The 5,410-nt window shown below is 45.0% G+C and overlaps 1 long non-coding RNA gene across 1 annotated transcript; it reads left to right on the top strand.

Moving 5' to 3' along the window:
- The first annotated feature begins 51 nt into the window (after nucleotides 1-51).
- LOC110596256 lies at nucleotides 52-4,105 on the top strand. The gene is made up of 2 exons (XR_002482354.1): nucleotides 52-331; nucleotides 3,865-4,105. It is a non-coding gene; the product is annotated as an uncharacterized LOC110596256 (long non-coding RNA).
- Nucleotides 4,106-5,410: the final 1,305 nt, after the last annotated feature.

Genomic DNA, 5,410 nt, shown 5'->3' with positions numbered 1-5,410 from the left:
GCCCGGAAGGAGGGGCGGGGACGGGGCCCGGGCCTGGCGAGGGCCCGGGGGCGCGTTTGCAAACGCTTTGAACTTCTGGGGCGATGGGGAGCCCCCGCTGGAGACCCTGCGTAAGGGGGCATTTGCAGGGGAGTGCCATTTTCGTCCTGGCGCACTCGCTCAGGGCAACCCCCGTTGTAAGCTGGACTTGGAGGTAATGAGGGTGGGCCAAGTTCACAGGATGTAGGGCCCTTCCGTCACCCCGATCACGCGTGTGGCATCCTCTGCTTGGAACACGAAACGTGTTGCTCACAGAGTAACTCAGTTGAAACCCTGGGCTCCTACGAGGAGGGTGAGTAATGACACCTGGCATGTGTAGGGCGCTCCCCAGCACTTGCAGAGAGTGCTTTTTACTTAATGGGTTCATTATATTCAAACCATCAAGCAACCCTGGGAGTTAGGCCGAGAAAGGCCAAAGGTGCAGGAAGTTCTGTGTGTCTACTACCCCGCACTCTTCATTTATTTCTCCAGCCTTTCTCTAAGCAGCTGGGAAGAGAGAGTGGGGAGAAGGCGGGCTGGAGACCCATGTGGACACAGGGAAAGAGGAGGAGCCTGCTGGGAAGGTCTTTCTTGAAATGGCTGATGAGCAAACCAAGAGAAGGGCCAAGGAACTGGAAGTATGCACAGGGAAGGAGAAGGCAGATGGGATGGGACAGAGACGGAACAGATTCTGATCCAGGGTAGTGGCAAAGAGAGCAAAAGGAAATGGTCTTCAGAAGCCAGGTAGCCCTGGCTTCCTAGTGTTGCCACTTCTGCGCCTTGTGACCTTAAGGAAGTTATTTAACCTACTCAAACTCCCTCTGCCTCATCTTTAAAACTTAAACAATAATAGTTCCAACTTTATGACATGGCTGTGCACTTTCAAAGCGTTAGGAAGCATTGAGTATAGTGCATGGCATATAATATTGATATTAACAATTAACGTTGGCTGCAGTTTTTGATGCAGAAATTTCCTTGGAGGGTGTATCGAAAGATAAATTGGGGTGGACGTACCCTTTAGGAAGCTGTGACAATACTCTAAGCTGCTGGTAATGGTAGCTTGAACCACGGTGATAGAAAGCAGGTAGAAGACAGAGGAAAAATGGACAGAGCGTGCCATCAGTTGGATGTGCAGAATGAGGAACAGGAATCAAACCCATTTCTAGATTAAGTGGATGATACTGCCATTCACATAAGTAGATAAAACTGATGGAGTTTTGGGAGATGACTACTGGCATTCTTTGTTTTCTTGTGCTTTGCTTTAATGCACTTCTTGTGTTTTGGAATTTTGTTTGTTTGTGTTTTATGAATTTCAGTTTTGTGGCTACCCTGCATCCAACAAGTCTATCAGAATCATTTTTTCCAACATCATGTGCTTTCTTTATGTCTCCATGTCACATTTTCGTCATTCTCACCGTTTTTCACACTTTTTCACTTTTATTCTATCTGTTATGGTGATCTATGATCCGTGCTCTTCGCTGTTACCATTGTAATTGTTTTGGAGTACCACGAACCACACCCATCAATTGATAAAAGTTGTGTGTGTTCTGACTGCTCCTTCAACCAGCCGGTTTCCATCTCCCTCTCCTCAGGCCTCCCTATTCCCTGAGACACAACGGTATTGAAATTAGGCCAGTTAATATCCTTATAGTGGCATCTAAGTTTTCAAGTGAAAGCAGGAATCCCACGACTCTCACTTTAAATAAAAAACTACAAGTGAATAAGCATAGCGAGGAAGGCATGTCAAACTTAGATAGGTAAAAGCTAGGTCTCTTGCACCAAACAGCCAAGTTGTGAATGCAAAGGAAAAAAGTTCTTGAAGGAAATAAAAAGTGCTAACACGTGTATGATAAGAAGATGAAACAACCTTATGCTGATATAGAGAAAGTTTTTGTGATCTGGAGAGAAGAGCAGACCGGCCACATCATTCCCTGAAGCCAAAACCTCACCCAGAGCAAGGCCCTAACTCTTTCCTATGGAGTCTGAGAGAGGTGAGGAAGCTGCAGAAAAGTTTGAAACTAGCAAGAGGTTGGTTCATGAGGTTTAAGGAAAGAAGCCACCTCCATAACATAAAAGTTTAAGATGAAGCAGCAAGTTATCTAGAAGGTCTAGATGAGATCCCTGATGAAGGTGGCTACATTGAACAACAGATTTTTTTTTTCTCTTTGAGTTGGAGTCTCACTCTTGTCGCCCAGGCTGGAGTGCAGTGGCATGCTCATGGCCACCGCAGCCTCAACCTGCTGGGCTCAGGTGATCCTTCCGCCTCAGCCTTCCGAGTAGCTGGAACGACAGACACACACCGCCACACCCGGCTAGTTTTTGTGATTTATTGTGGAGATGAGGTCTCACCAAGTTGCCCAGGCTGGTCTCGAATCCCCAGGCTCAGGAAATCCTCTTGCCTCAGCTTCCCAAAGTGCTGGGATTACAGGCTGAGCCACCGCACCTGGCCATAGATTTTCAATGTAGATAAAACAGCCTTCTATTGGAAGAAGGTACCATCTAGAACTCTCCTAAGAGAGAAGTTAATGCCTGGTTCCAAAGCTCCAAAACACAGGCTTGTTAGGGGCTAATGCAGCTGGTGACTTTAAGTTGAAGCCAATGTTCATTTACCATTCCAAAAATCCTAAGACCCTTAAGAATGATGCTAAATCAACTCTGTCTGTGCTCTATAAGTGGAACAACAAAACCTGGCTGATAGCACATCTGCTTACAGCATGGGTTACTGAATATTATAAGCCCACTGTTGATACCGACTGCTCAGAAAAAATGATTTTTTTCTCACTGACACTGCTCCTGGTCACCCAAGAGCACCAATGGAGATGAGATGTACAAGGAAATTAATGTTGTTTTCATGCCTGCTGCCATAACATCCATTCTTCAACCTATAGATCAAGGAGTAATTTCAACTTTCAGATTTTAGTATTAAGGAAATACATTTCAGGCTGGGCTTGGTGGCTCAGCCTATAATCCCAGCACTTTGGGAGGCTGAGGTGAGTGAATTGCCTGAGCCCACGGGTTCAAGACCCACCCTGGCAACTTGGTGAGACCTCGTCTCTATAATAAATCAAAAACTAGCCAGGTGTGGTAGTGCACGCTCATAATTCCAGCTACTTGGAAGGCTGGGGCAGAAGGATTACCGGAGTCTAGCAGGTCAAGGCTGCAGTGGCCGAGAGCATGCCACTGCACTCCAGTCTGGGCGACAGAGAGACTCCAACTCAAAAAAAAAAAAGAAATACATTTCATAAGGCTGTAGCTGCAATCGATAGTGATTCCTCTGATGAATCTGGGCTGTGAACATTGAAAACCTTCTGGAGAGGATTCACCATTTTAGATGCCATTAAACACATTTGGGATTCATGGGAGGAGTCAAGATAAAACGTTAACAAACGTTTGGAAGAAGTTGACTGCAACCTTCACAAAGGACTTCGAGAGATTCCAGACTTCGGTGGAGGAAGTAACTTTAACACGTGGTGGAAATGGCAAGAGAACTAGAATTAGAGGTGGAGCCTAAGGACGTGACTGAATTGCTGCAGTCTCATGACCACACTTGAACAAATGAGGAGTTGCTTCTGACGGTTGAGCAAAAAAAGTGGGTTCTTTGGATGGGGTCTACTCCTAGTGAAGATGCTGTGAACATTGCTGAGATGACAACAAGGGTTTTAGAATAGTCCACAAGTTTAATTGATAAAACAGCAGGACTTGAGAGGATTGACTTCAATTTTGAAGGATGTTCTACCATGGGTAAACTGCTATTAAACAGCATCACATGCCACAGAGAAATCTTTTTTGAAAGGAAGTGTCCATCGATGTGGCAAACTTAACTATTGTATTGTTGTCTTATTTTAGGAAATTTCCTCAGCCACTCCAGCCTTCAGCACCCTACCCTGATCAGTCTGCAGCTGTCAACGTTGAGGAAAGACCCACCACCAGGAAAAAGAGTATGACTGCTGAACGCTTAGATGACAGCAGTTTTTGGCAATAAGTTCTTTTAAAATGATGTACATTTTTAAAGACATGATGCTACCGCACATTTAACAGGATACAACCTAGTGTAAATACAACTTTTACATGCACTGGGAAACCAAAACATTTGTGCGACTCACTTTATTATAATATCCATTTGATTGCAGTGGTCTGGAATCAAACCTGCAATGTCTTTGAGGTGCGCCTATAGTTTGATTTGGGGCACGTATCACTTAAGGCTTTCTATGTGTATGACCAAGTGGCGGTCGGAAATGTGGATTTGCATTTTTCATGCAGAAAGGGCACTTTGAGAGTCAGTTGCTTAGGAGAGGCAGTTGAAGAGCATGTGAAGAGGAAAAGGGAAGACAGCAGGGATGGGTAGGGGAAAGTGAGCAGTCAGATCATGATACCAGGCAGGAATTGGTGAAGGCTCAAAGGGAAAACTGCAGGGATGCAGTGACATGGGAGTCAAGGGAGGGTGGAGAGGTGAGGAGCTCATCAGCAGATCAAATGCTGTACACAGGAAGCCAATAACAGGAAAGAGGCCACCGGATTTATAGATCAACAGTCTGTTGGGATAGAACTGCCTCCAGGGGGTGTTTTGGAAATTTCCAGAGGGATTTTGCACATCCCAGTGATTGAGATGGGAGTACTACTAGAATATAGTTGGTGGGGTCGAGTAGACATCTTTCATCGCCCAGCACAACAAAAGAATTGTCCCACATCCTACGAGACTTTTTTTTTTTTTTTTGAGTTGGAGTCTCACTATGTCACCCAGACTGGAGTGCAGTGGCCGCTTCCGGCCACCGCAGCCTCGACCTGCTGGGCTCCGGCGATCCTTCCGCCTCAGCCTTCCGAGTAGCTGGAATTACAGGCATGCGCTACCACGCCCGGCTGATTTTTTTATTTATTGTAGAGATGAGGTCTCGCTGCCCAGGTGGGTCTCGAACCCATGGGCTCAGGCAATCCACTCACCTCAGCCTCCCAAAGGCGCGGGATTACAGGCTGAGCCACCGAGCCCGGCTTCCTACGAGACTTGAGTGTCCCACTGCTCATTTATGTAAGTAAAAAATCTGTTTATAATTGTCTGAGCTGAACCTGCAATCTGTTTACATGTAAACATAAAATTTTTTTTATACATTTTAAAAAGATTATTACATCTTCCTGGGGTGTGATAAATTGAATGGCACTATCATTCATGGAATTTGAATCACTAATGCAGTTCATTTTGTGGTTGTCCCTTTCCTGGAGATTTTACAGATGGATGCAAGTATCTGCCTACTCCACTGTGTCTTTTAGTTTAGGGATGCCTGAGCATTTTCTGATTGGATCATGTATTATTTTATTGTAAATTACTTTCTTTACTTTTTCCCTTATAGTATAGTTAAGGCATAACTTTAATTTTTTTTTTTTTTTTTTGAGTTGGAGT

This window comes from Carlito syrichta, unplaced genomic scaffold (genome assembly GCF_000164805.1).
Source record: "Carlito syrichta isolate Samal-C Ts95f unplaced genomic scaffold, Tarsius_syrichta-2.0.1 Scaffold308051, whole genome shotgun sequence".
Classification (NCBI taxonomy): domain Eukaryota; kingdom Metazoa; phylum Chordata; class Mammalia; order Primates; family Tarsiidae; genus Carlito; species Carlito syrichta.
The sequence above is the reverse complement of the archived record's forward strand: the minus strand, read 5'-3'. Positions and strand labels throughout refer to the sequence as shown.